Raw genomic sequence first — 14,451 nt, forward strand, 5'->3', positions numbered from 1 at the left:
AACTTGGAATTGTGTGAATTTTCCGATTGAATTTTGATAATCTGACGCAAAATTGACGTAACTCATATATGACAATTTTGGTGATTTTCAAAACCCAGCAGCATGTGTTTCCGGTCAAGAGGGGGTTGATTTTATTATTTTAAATTAAAGATAAAGTCAGACAAATTGTAAGCAAAGTTTAATGAATTTCAACAAAAACTTGGAATTATGTGAATTTTCCGATTGACCTTTGATAATCTGACGCAAAATTGACGAAACTCATATAAAGCGATTTTGGTGATTTTCGAAGCCCAGCAGCATGTGTTTCCGGTCAAGAGGGGGTTGATTTTATTATTTTAAATTAAAGATAAAGTCATACAAATTGTATGCAAAGTTTAATGAATTTCAACAAAAACTTGGAATTATGTGAATTTTCCGATTGACTTTTGATAATCTGACGCAAAATTGACGTAACTCATATATGGCGATTTTGGTGATTTTCGGAGCCCAGCAGCATGTGTTTCCGGTCAAGAGGGGGTTGATTTTATTATTTTAAATTAAAGATAAAGTCATACAAAGTGTAAGCAAAGTTTAATGAATTTCAACAAAAACTTGGAATTATGTGAATTTTCCGATTGACCTTTGATAATCTGACGCAAAATTGACGAAACTCATATAAAGCGATTTTGATGATTTTCGAAGCCCAGCAGCATGTGTTTCCGGTCAAGAGGGGGTTGATTTTATTATTTTAAATTAAAGATAAAGTCAGACAAATTGTAAGCAAAGTTTAATGAATTTCAACAAAAACTTGGAATTATGTGAATTTTCCGATTGACTTTTGATAATCTGACGCAAAATTGACGTAACTCATATATGGCGATTTTGGTGATTTTCGAAGCCCAGCAGCATGTGTTTCCGGTCAAGAGGATGTTGATTTTATTATTTTGAATTAAAGATAAAGTCATACAAATTGTAAGCAAAGTTTAATGAATTTCAACAAAAACTTGGAATTATCTGAATTTTCCGATTGACTTTTGATAATCTGACGCAAAATTGACGTAACTCATATATGGCGATTTTGGTGATTTTCGAAGCCCAGCAGCATGTGTTTCCGGTCAAGAGGGGGTTGATTTTATTATTTTAAATTAAAGATAAAGTCATACAAATTGTAAGCAAAGTTTAATGAATTTCAACAAAAACTTATAACTTTTAGAATTTTCCGATTGAATTTTGATTATCTGACGCAAAATTGACGTAACTCGTATATGGCGATTTTCGGTCAAATCAATGATGTTCATTCTAATTTCAATGTCGAATATACATCCCAAACTCTCCTCCCCACGACGTCCATTCAATTGACTACTAATCATCCGTTAAGAGCCAAAACTTTCGCTTTGGAACACTTTTTCATATTCATTTTTCCTAGACACTTGAACCCTCTAAAAATATTTTTTTACTTAACTATTGCAAAAGTTTTGATGATTATTTTTAAGTGATTTGAAGAGTTGGCACTTACAAACTCATTTCCTTTTTTTTAAATATCTATTTTCTGAAAAAAAAAATACATACCGCTTACAGGTAATGATAGTCTATCATGACTTTTCTGGGACTAATTTTTGAATATTGCAATTACCGTATTTATTCGCGTATACCGCGCATATTTATGCAAAAAAACCAAGGATGTGCCATGTGCGTAATACATGCGTAATATACAGGGTGTTAAAACGCAAAATTAAGGTAAAATTTCTCGCCATGACAGCATCAAAAAAGTAACTGTTAAAAAGCGTCAGTTCCTAAATGTTCAGATGGCATTCCACCGTAGTTCAAACCTGTTATAAGATGTCAGTGTTAAATGTTTCAAGTAGCATTTCAACCTCTTTTTATTTGAGTTACTTTTTAGTACATCGTATATTAAGTAAAGTAGAATAATATTTATACCAATTTTTAATCAAAATTAATACACCGTGTTTAGAGAGTGCACGTTATATCTGAATAAATTTGGTAAACTAAAACTCCCGGGAAGGCATGATGACAACTAGTGATTCACATCTAGTTTCTGAAAACTGTGTACGGCTGTGAACGAAAGAAGTCCTTGGACCGCAGGACAAATCACTTCGCTTACGTCATAATTGAGGTATTGTTCAGGAAATCGATTCTCGGGGCAACATTTTCCACGCTTGCGTTGCTCGGTTCGCTGTAACTGCTGCGTCATAATCAACGGCGTGGTTCAAACATACTTCTTAAACTGTAGCAGAAAAAATATCGATCGCATTTCTTTTCGACATCTGAAGGTCGTTTTGATTTGCACGCATTGGTGTTAAGTGTTCGTTTTTTTGATCGAGTTTATTACGTCCAATTCTCTTCCTAAGAAGTGAGAAAGGTTTCCTAAAGCTTTCATATTTTTCCGACATTTGAAAGTCGTTTTGATTTGCACGCGTTGGCGTTACGTGTTCGTTTTTTTGATCGAGTTTATTACGTCCAATTCTCTTCTTATAAGTGAGGAAGGTTTCCTAAAGCTTTCATATCTTTCCGACATTTGAAAGTCGTTTTGATTTGCACGCATTGGTGTCAAGTGTTCGTTTTTTTGATCGAGTTTATTACGTCCAAGTCTCTTCCTAAGAAGTGAGGAAGGTTTCCTAAAGCTTTCATATCTTTCCGACATTTGAAAGTCGTTTTGATTTGCACGCATTGGTGTCAAGTGTTCGTTTTTTTGATTGAGTTTATTACGTCCAATTCTCTTCCTAAGAAGTGAGGAAGGTTTCCTAAAGCTTTCATATCTTTCCGACATTTGAAAGTCGTTTTGATTTGCACGCATTGGTGTCAAGTGTTCGTTTATTTAATCGAGTTTATTACGTCCAATTCTCTTCCTAAGAAGTGAGGGAAGGTTTCCTAACCGTTTGATATCAAATAGTATGCATTTTTCTTTGGAAAATTCGAAAAAACTACTGGAATCTGAAGGGGAAAAACGTGGCGAAACGACAGAAGTTCTGAATTCTAATTTTAAAACTAATAGCGAAAAAACTATCAAATGTTCAGGGAATTCTAAATGGATAAAAAAGATATGTACGGCTATTGCCAAATATTTAATACAAAATAATCTTAAAGATTTTGCGGATTTTGACCATCAAGTCAGCTTTCTTCGTATGAATAAATTTTGGGAAAAGAGATCTAACAAGACAAGACAGTTGCTTTTAATTAATTTTTTCAAGGAACATGGAAACGAAATACGCAATGCATGCTTGCCCATTCACTCTCAAAAGATCATGCCCTGCCATGATTCATTGAAGCGCTCAGACAAGAGAGCAGTAGCGCTGCAAGAAATTTCTTCAAAGCACCTTGATCGGAGTGAAAAAAATGTTCTCAGAATTATTCGCGACATTGATTCGATGGAACCAGTGGATTGCGCTCCATTTGTCCCTCCCGCTGAGGCCATTGAAAATAGTAACATTCTTGAGATACCGCCTCAAAATACAGGTGATATATTTAACGTATCCGATTATGAAGGCCAAGTTTTTTGTGATTGCGAGAGTGAGTGGAAAGGAGATGAAATAATGGTAGAATGCGACCAATGTAAAAGGTGGTTTCACCCTGCATGCGTCATCCAAAGTGAGTATTTGAAATATGTGAATGATAAAGAATGGGAAAATATTTTACTCGTATGCTCGAATACGAAAGTTGCTTTTCATAGTCCAAATTCAAGCGGGTACATTTTTGTACACGACAAAAGTGTGTTACCAATACCTCAACATTCTACACATAGTGACAACAAAAAAACTCAAACTTCGTACCACTCTAAACAAGACACTCAAACTGAACAAAAAATGGATTGCAGCGAGACAGATTTTTTTCCTGCTGATCATGTGACTGAAAATTCGGATGAATTACCTTATTCCAACAAAATTTGCAATCTTTCAGATTTGGATATTCGCAAAGAAGTACAGAGCAATGTTGCTGAAACACATGATACATGTGAAGAAACACAGATCTATAGCACATGTGTGCAAGTAGATCTGTGTAGCGTATTTTTAATATCTCCAACGATCTGGAATCATATCATGTGTGATCGTACGGAGCATAGACTTAGCTCTGATGGTATCTATGTGGCTAAAAATTTTGTTATTGCGGAAGTGCAAAAATTGTATAAATGTTGTGTACCAACTTTGCGATATCACTATTTATATGCCCCAGAAAGTGTCGCTGAACCTTTGACTGAAATCTTGAAACCAATAGGGTACCTAAAGCTGCAGTGTGCTCATCAAAAATGCTGCAAATGCTCCGTTGATATTGCTATTATGTTCTACAAAACAATTGGTAGGTTGGAGGGTCGCATAAAAATCACCGGCTTTCGCAAACATAATATTGGCTGTAAGCGAAGCATTTATGTACGGGGTGAGGTTAGGAAAAAACTAAGAGATGAAATGAAATTTATTCCACCTTCTGTTCATTATAATATTGCTTACGATAAACTGACACAGGAAGAGAGGGAATTTGGTTCGCACTCGTACGCCCCTTCAAGTGACGTGTTGCGGAAAATAAAAAATGAGAAAAAAGACTTTAGGCAGACAAAATTTTCTATCGTGAATCTGAAAAATATGATGGAAAAATATGAGGGAGATAATTACATAAGATTCATTGGTGCAGAGCCACCCAGCATAATAATTATGAGCAAAACACAGTTGAAATATTACTCCGCCCGCTCTCAGGAGGATATTATTTATTTGGATGCTACTGGAGGTATCATTAGGCGCAATCCTTCCAGTAGTGATTTTCAAATTTACACTTTGCTTGCGAGAAACCCCCATCGGGGATACCTCTCACTACCAGTTGCGTCTTTTGTGACATCGAGACATAGGGCGCTTGACATTAGTGCGTTTCTTGATCAAGTCCAAGCCTTTCAAGTCGCAGAATTGGGCCATTGTAGAAAGCCATTAAGAATTATGATTGATGGGTCCATGGCTATTTGGAATGGTGTCCTAAAATCGTTTTGCGGGGAGACTCGAGTTGAATATTACAACAGATGTTTTCGAATCATTATTGGCAAACCAAAACATTCAGACTTGGATCATTCAATTGTTCAAAATTGTTATAGCCATGCTATGCGAGCCGCTCTTATCATGTGCTCTAAACATTTCACTCATGTCACAGATAGTATGGTGTGGATGTCCAAATTTTTCAATTGCACAATGCTCGATGAGCTTGATGATTTAGTTGCAAATTTCTTTGTAGTGACGAACTGTCGTAAAAATTCAACATATGTAAAAAATGCGCTCTTAAATTTAGTTTTAGGAAAAGGTTCTAATATCAATTTGAGTGAAATTTCATCACACGGGGTTGAAAAATCCAGTGATGAATTTCTCATTGCAAACGAAAAAATGGACTTGAAACAATAAATAGAATCTCCCTTTTATGCCAGATATGCTACAATGTTGAACGAATTTTTTGAGTCTCCAACCTATTTAACACACAAGTTCATTGGTACTGCTGATGAAATAAACCCTTTTTATAATGAAAACTTTTGCCAGGTGGTTGTCAAGTACGTACTGAGCAGGGTTGTTGCCACTTCTGCTCTTATGATTGGCGACCTTTCTCGACATCAAACAGAATCCTCTAATGCTAAACAGAAAGAATTGTTTGCTAATTTCAGCAAGATGTATTCCAATTTGTCTAAGTGCCCTGTTCAAAATATCGCTTCGGATAACAGAACACAGGGTGCTATTGAACAGCATTTTGGATACATGAAGCGAACCTTTTTCAATAACACCCGTGCTTCTGGACTTGATGATTTCACTTATCGATATATAGAACAACTGAAAATTATTGAAAAACAATTTGGTGACTTGGTCAAACATCGTGGTTATCTTTTGAGAAAACGTAAAAATATACTTAAAGACACTATCAAAAAGAGCCCAATGGTTGAATCCAAGTTCAAAAAAAGAGGAAAATGTCGTGGGAGGGGCGCCTACAATGAGCATCTTTCGGCGAAATTTGTTAAAAAGTACAACAATATACCACAGCAAAAAACATCTGACAAAATTGATACTGCGTATAATAACTGCAATATATCTAAATTAACTTGGTGCGCTCCCTACGTTTGGAATCTTGACAATACCGAAATGCAAAAAATAATGTCGTTTTCAGAAAATATCTGGACAAACAAATTAGAGACCCTATCACACATTGCATTCAAGATAAAATATGGCCCTATTTTTTGGATGGATGTATGCTCTGTATGCCCAATTGAGAACGAAGTAGTTGTTTCAGCTTTAAAAAAACATGCCAATGAAATCGATTATGAACCTGGCCAGCTAACCGAGAATGCTGTTAGCGCTTACATCTATTGCACTGTTACCCGCCATAACGCTTCATTGAATAGGGTCATTTTTGCATGTACCGATACCATATTTGTTAGACAGGTACTAAATGGTTATCAATTTAAAAATCCTAAAAATACTCTGCAACGAATATTGCATTATGAAAAAAACATGTCTTCTATTGAATATGTTTTATTTCCTGTGCTTTATAATTCACATTTTGTTCTAATGGCTTTATCAATCAAAACCCATAATATTACCGTTATCGATTCATTGGGAGAAGTGAACAAAATACTCAAAGAAAAGATAGAGAAACACTTCATTCCGTTTTTAGAAAAAAACATCACAGCTGAAAAAAAAATCAAATACAATGAAAGGTGTTTGATTCGTCAAAATGACAATAGCAGTTGTGGGGTCTGTACATGCATTGCTACTGATGTTTGGTGCTCGTTGAGTGAACCACCTGCTTTTAATTCAGAATTGATATTCAAATACCGTCACTTCATAACTTATGAACTGCTCAATTTGGGCGAATTTGGAGATGGCGATAAAACAGATCCAGAAGTTGTTATTAGAAGTTACGCCATGCATACAAAAATGATCAATAATTGGAATAATTGTTGGTTCAATTCCGCCCTCCAGTCTTTTGCTTCTATTCTATCAAAATTACATGTAGAAGTAGAAGGTTGTTCCGCTAAAAACTGGTTGAATGAGAGTATATGTGGTATTTTGAAAATTTTAAAAGACGGGAATGATCTAGAAAAGGATAAATTGCATTCGGTTCTAATGGGGGTATGTGAGGAGTTTAGATGGAATCTTGGCGAGCATCATGATGTGGTCGAATTTGCAATACTATTAATACAAAGAGGTGTATTGGAGTATATTGGAATAACCACGAATTGCATATTTTCTTGGACCAATGTGTGTGATTCATGTGGTCACAATACTTCGCAAACAATGACTGATGTTAACTATTTTCAAATTTCACTTAATAATGATTTCAATGTTTCACCCCAAGTCTGTATAGATCGTCAACTAAGCTGTGATAAATTCTGTAACAATTGTGGTCAACGAGCTCAATGTAATAGTAAACTTATATTGACTCCTCTATTGTTGACTTTTGCTGTAGCCAGATGTGCAGAGGACGGAAAAGTAACGCAACCGGTTGAGTTACAAGATAAAATCACGATGTATGATGATTCTGCCTCTTCATATAACGAATATGAATTACACAGCTGTGTTATCCATTTGGGTTCAAGAGTAGACCGTGGTCATTTTGTTACGTACTCTTTTATACCACAAAGTTCTCAAGTTGCTGTATTTGATGATATCAATATTTCTATCATGCCTTACGTGGACTGTATTGAATTGATAAAACAGAATTGTGTTCTCCTATTTTATGTCAAAGTTGGTCATAAAAAATAGATCATTCCCCAGTTCACGACACTATCAAGACTGTCAAACGAAAATGGTACAGGGTTCCCCCATCTTTGTCGCAAAACAACCGTGTTTCTGTGGTAAAACATAAAATACAAAAGATTGATCCAATTTATGAGTCTGATGAAACTTGGTCTTCTATCAAAAATTCTACTTTAGATTTGATTTGCTCAGAGCTCGAAAAAACTGTGAATCTTCCATTCGAAAGAGCCAGAATTGAGTACTCCGGGTTTCGACATTCAATGTTTTTACAGGGTTATAATAGACTATTAGCATCAATCAACAGAAAATTAGATATGGTTTTTGGTGAGGGTATCTTTCTCATAAATATGGAAAAATACTTACATTCTAAGTACTGTGAAATTGCAATTAATACAAATTATAGTCTGGGATTTAGAAAAATACCCACTCCCCCAAAAATGTTAATTTACAAATCTAATTGTTTTAAAAGAGGAAGTGATTTAGTGTCACTTTTTGAATCAGGTAAACAGCATATAAAAAATTACATAAAGCAGGTTCTGGTTCATGAGGCACTGATTTATTATCGCATGTCTAAAACCAATGACACATATCACGATGTGGGTCAAAACTTGGGTGTTTGTGATACTTTCGACAATTTTTTTAAAACTTATAAACAATGACATTATTTGTTCTCTTTTCGCTATGTTCCTCTTCTCAATTGACATTATTATGCACGGTAATCACTTGCGATTTACGAAGTTTTGCATCTGTTCTGGTGTCCGGTATGTTGGTATAGTTTGAATTTTTAAGATTTGAGACATTACAATCTTATATGCCATTGCCACCACGATTCAACCGCTATGCCTACGACCATTTCGATAAAAAAAATTGTGGCTTAAAACTCGTGAAGGGGGATACTTGTGAGATAGGAAAAGTGCCGTCCGTGTGAAAAATTTTGTCCTCATTAAGGATTTGAAATTCACTGTACAATTCAAACTACGGTTCTAGTTGCTATTATTCCTGTTTTTGCCTGATACAGGGTGCAAGTCATCATAATTAATCATGTATTTTATTATCTATTATTACTCAGAAGCGAAAGTTTCAAATTTCAATCATGTCACACTTGACATGTGTTTTATTTATAATTGTTTTACTACGTATTTCTATTTTGTTAGATTTTGATAAAATTAAAAATATAGAAATTGTCTAATACATCGGTTATGGTCCTCACTGATTCAAGTGACACATATATTATTATCGATTATCTTGTAATTTTCATGTCTTGCTATCGCTGATAGACACAGCAACACTGAATATTCAAACAGATTCGTCATTTCTGATTTCTTACTGATTTATAATTTATACTGCTACCTGTCAGTATATTTTGTGAAATTGGCTGTGGAGTTTCGAGTTTAACTTGTTTTTGTTGATGTGAGATAGTTTGAGCACGAGTAATGTTTTCAAACTCTCGAGTGTCTCGACGTTGTAATTTCAAAAAGTCAATGGCGAGCTTGAAACGCATACCCAATAGACAAACAAGGCCTGCATACACATTAGAATTTTTTTTTTTTTTTGAATACGAGTCAAACTGAAGCTGGTATTAGTGAGTCCAGTACAAAAGAGAGCCCATCCTTAATATATTGTAAATTCGTTATTTGTCATTTATCAAAATGTGTTAGGATGCGCCAAGGTATACGCAACTTTTCTGCACATCCGACTATAAATGTTATTATAATTTCGTTCAATGAATTCATTTTTAGTAATTTTACCAAAGCTCAGTTTGACTCGAATGTTTGGCTTGTGACAAACCGTACAATTTTTTTCTAACTGTTATAGGCCAACTCGATTACAAACTTGATCGCTACGAACTGTACTTAGTGTGTATTTTGCAATGTAATCGTCTTGTATTTTCTTATTATTCGTCTTATATGTTTACTTATTATTTTTCAAACGATAAAATTAAAAAATTTCACTAAAAAAAGTAAAAAATTGAAAACCATAAAAAAAATTTGTGTTGTTTCTTTGTAAATATTTTTATTGATTCATTTATGTTTTAAAAAATCTCAAGTTTGATTTGTTTCATGTAGAATTTGATACAGAATCAATTTCAAGTATTCAATGGAACAATAACCAGGTAATTCATTCAGTGATTCGATTTCGTATTATTACAGCTTTCAAAATAATACTTTCCAATCCAATTTGATCGTTTCACAGCTCAATCACAGAGCCAATTTTCAATTTAGTTCACTACGACCTACGTATCTAATCCGATATTTTTTTTTTTTTTTGCTCAAATTCTTTCGTAAGATGTGATTGCCATTTTTTTTCAATATTTCATATCCATCCTATTTTTTACCATGAGGAGAATTTTAAGAAACCCGCTGAAATTCATTCGATTGGCTTATAGATTTAAAGATAATATTTTCAATTCAAAATAATACTAAAAATTACAACATTTTGATAACATTAATTCTTCTTCGCTTACAATCTTTAACAACATATACGTATTTTGAATAAACTCAGCCCCCTCTTGATTGGACAACATGCTGCTGGTGAAAATGACAAAATCGTCATTTGTGAGTTACTTCAATTTTGCGTCAAATTATCAAAATTCAATCGAAATTCAAAATTCAAATCAAAATTCAATTCAAAATAATAATCAAAATTACAACATTTTGATAACATTAATTCTTCTTCGCTTACAATCTTTAACAACATATACGTATTTTGAATAAACTCAGCCCCCTCTTGATTGGACAACATGCTGCTGGTGAAAATGACAAAAATCGTCATTTGTGAGTTACTTCAATTTTGCGTCAAATTATCAAAATTCAATCGAAAAGTTTTAAAATTATATAAAGTTTTGTTGAAATTCATTAAACTTTGCTTACAATTTGTATGACTATATCTCTAATTTAAAATATTAAAATCAACCCCCTCTTGACCGGAAACACATGCTGCTGGGCTTTGAAAATCGCCATATATGAGTTACGTCAATTTTGCGTCAGATTATCAAAAGTCAATCGGAAAATTCACATAATTCCAAGTTTTTGTTGAAATTCATTAAACTTTGCTTACAATTTGTATGACTTTATCTTTAATTCAAAATAATAAAATCAACCCCCTCTTGACCGGGAATACATGCTGCTGGGCTTTAAAAATCACCAAAATTGCCATATATGAGTTACGTCAATTTTGCGTCAGATTATCAAAAGTCAATCGGAAAATTCACATAATTCCAAGTTTTTGTTGAAATTCATAACACTTTTCTTACAATTTGTATGACTTTATCTTTAATTTAAATCAATAAAATCACCCCCTCTTGATCGGAAACACATGCTGCTGGGTTTTGAAAATCGCCATATATGAGTTACGTCAATTTTGCGGCAGATTATCAAAAGTCAAGCGAAAAATTCACTTAATTCCAAGTTTTTGTTGAAATTCATTAAACTTTGCTTACAATTTGTATGACTTTATCTTTAATTTAAAATAATAAAATCAACCCCCTCTTGACCGGAAACACATGCTGCTGGGTTTTGAAAATCGCCATATATGAGTTATGTAAATTTTACGTCAGATTTTCAAAAGTCAATCGGAAAATTCACATAATTCAAAGTTTTTGTTGAAATTCATTAAACTTTGCTTACAATTTGTATGACTTTATCTTTAATTTAAAATAATAAAATCAACCCCCTCTTGACCGGAAACACATGCTGCTGGGTTTTGAAAATCACCAAAATCGCCATATATGAGTTATGTAAATTTTGCGTCAGATTATCAAAAGTCAATCGAAAAATTCACATAATTCCAAGTTTTTGTTGAAATTTATTAAACTTTGCTTACAATTTGTATGACTTTATCTTTAATTTAAAATAATAAAATCAACCCCCTCTTGACCGGAAACACATGCTGCTGGGCTTCGAAAATCACCAAAATCGCCATATATGAGTTATGTAAATTTTGCGTCAGATTATCAAAAGTCAATCAAAAAATTCACATAATTCCAAGTTTTTGTTGAAATTCATTAAACTTTGTTTACAATTTGTATGACTTAATCTTTAATTTAAAATAATAAAATCAACCCCCTCTTGACCGGAAACACATGCTGCTGGGTTTTGAAAATCACCAAAATCGCCATATATGAGTTATGTAAATTTTTCGTCAGATTTTCAAAAATCAATCGGAAAATTCACATAATTCCAAGTTTTTGTTGAAATTCATTAAACTTTGCTTACAATTTGTATGACTTTATCTTTAATTTAAAATAATAAAATCAACCCCCTCTTGACCGGAAACACATGCTGCTGGGTTTTGAAAATCACCAAAATCGCCATATATGAGTTACGTCAATTTTACGTCAGATTTTCAAAAGTCAATCGGAAAATTCACATAATTCAAAGTTTTTGTTGAAATTCATTAAACTTTGCTTACAATCTGTATGACTATATCTTTAAGTTAAAATAATAAAATCAACCCCCTCTTGACCGGAACCACATGCTGCTGGGTTTTGAAAATCACCAAAATCGGCATATATGAGTTATGTAAATTTTGCGTCAGATTATCAAAAGTCAATCGAAAAATTCACATAATTCCAAGTTTTTGTTGAAATTCATTAAACTTTGCTTACAATTTGTATGACTTTATCTTTAATTTGAAATAATAAAATCAACCCCCTCTTGACCGGAAACACATGCTGCTGGGTTTTGAAAATCACCAAAATCGCCATATATGGGTTATGTAAATTTTGCGTCAGATTATCAAAAGTCAATCGAAAAATTCACATAATTCCAAGTTTTTGTTGAAATTCATTAAACTTTGCTTACAATTTGTATGACTTTATCTTTAATTTAAAATAATAAAATCAACCCCCTCTTGACCGGAAACACATGCTGCTGGGTTTTGAAAATCACCAAAATCGCCATATATGAGTTATGTAAATTTTGCGTCAGATTATCAAAAGTCAATCGAAAAATTCACATAATTCCAAGTTTTTGTTGAAATTCATTAAACTTTGCTTATAATCTATATGACTATATCTTTAATTTAAAATAATAAAATCAACCCCCTCTTGACCGGAAACACATGCTGTTGGGTTTTGAAAATCACCAAAATCGCCATATATGAGTTATGTAAATTTTGCGTCAGATTATCAAAAGTCAATCGAAAAATTCACATAATTCCAAGTTTTTGTTGAAATTCATTAAACTTTGCTTATAATCTATATGACTATATCTTTAATTTAAAATAATAAAATCAACCCCCTCTTGACCGGAAACACATGCTGCTGGGTTTTGAAAATCACCAAAATCGCCATATATGAGTTACGTCAATTTTACGTCAGATTTTCAAAAGTCAATCGGAAAATTCACATAATTCAAAGTTTTTGTTGAAATTCATTAAACTTTGCTTACAATCTGTATGACTATATCTTCAAGTTAAAAAAATAAAATCAACCCCCTCTTGACCGGAACCACATGCTGCTGGGTTTTGAAAATCACCAAAATCGCCATATATGAGTTATGTAAATTTTGCGTAAGATTATCAAAAGTCAATCGAAAAATTCACATAATTCCAAGTTTTTGTTGAAATTCATTAAACTTTGCTTACAATTTGTCTGACTTTATCTTTAATTTAAAATAATAAAATCAACCCCCTCTTGACCGGAAACACATGCTGCTGGGTTTTGAAAATCACCAAAATCGCCATATATGAGTTATGTAAATTTTGCGTCAGATTATCAAAAGTCAATCGAAAAATTCACATAATTCCAAGTTTTTGTTGAAATTCATTAAACTTTGCTTACAATTTGTATGACTTTATCTTTAATTTAAAATAATAAAATCAACCCCCTCTTGACCGGAAACACATGCTGCTGGGTTTTGAAAATCACCAAAATCGCCATATATGAGTTACGTCAATTTTACGTCAGATTTTCAAAAGTCAATCGGAAAATTCACATAATTCAAAGTTTTTGTTGAAATTCATTAAACTTTGCTTACAATCTGTATGACTATATCTTTAAGTTAAAATAATAAAATCAACCCCCTCTTGACCGGAACCACATGCTGCTGGGTTTTGAAAATCACCAAAATCGCCATATATGAGTTATGTAAATTTTGCGTCAGATTATCAAAAGTCAATCGAAATATTCACATAATTCCAATTTTTTGTTGAAATTCATTACACTTTGCTTACAATTTGTATGACTATATCTTTAAGTTAAAATAATAAAATCAACCCCCTCTTGATCGGAACCACATGCTGCTGGGTTTTGAAAATCACCAAAATCGCCATATATGAGTTATGTAAATTTTGCGTCAGATTATTAAAAGTCAATCGAAAAATTCACATAATTCCAAGTTTTTGTTGAAATTCATTAAACTTTGCTTATAATCTATATGACTATATCTTTAATTTAAAATAATAAAATCAACCCCCTCTTGACCGGAAACACATGCTGCTGGGCTTTAAAAATCACCAAAATCGCCATATATGAGTTACGTCAATTTTGCGTCAGATTATCAAAAGTCAATCGAAAAATTCACATAATTCCAAGTTTTTGTTGAAATTCATTAAACTTTGCTTACAATTTGTATGACTTTATCTTTAATTTAAAATAATAAAATCAACCCCCTCTTGACCGGAAACACATGCTGCTGGGTTTTGAAAATCACCAAAATCGCCATATATGAGTTATGTAAATTTTGCGTCAGATTATCAAAAATCAATCGAAAAATTCACATAATTCCAAGTTTTTGTTGAA

This window comes from Styela clava, chromosome 7 (genome assembly GCF_964204865.1).
Source record: "Styela clava chromosome 7, kaStyClav1.hap1.2, whole genome shotgun sequence".
NCBI classification, from domain to species: domain Eukaryota; kingdom Metazoa; phylum Chordata; class Ascidiacea; order Stolidobranchia; family Styelidae; genus Styela; species Styela clava.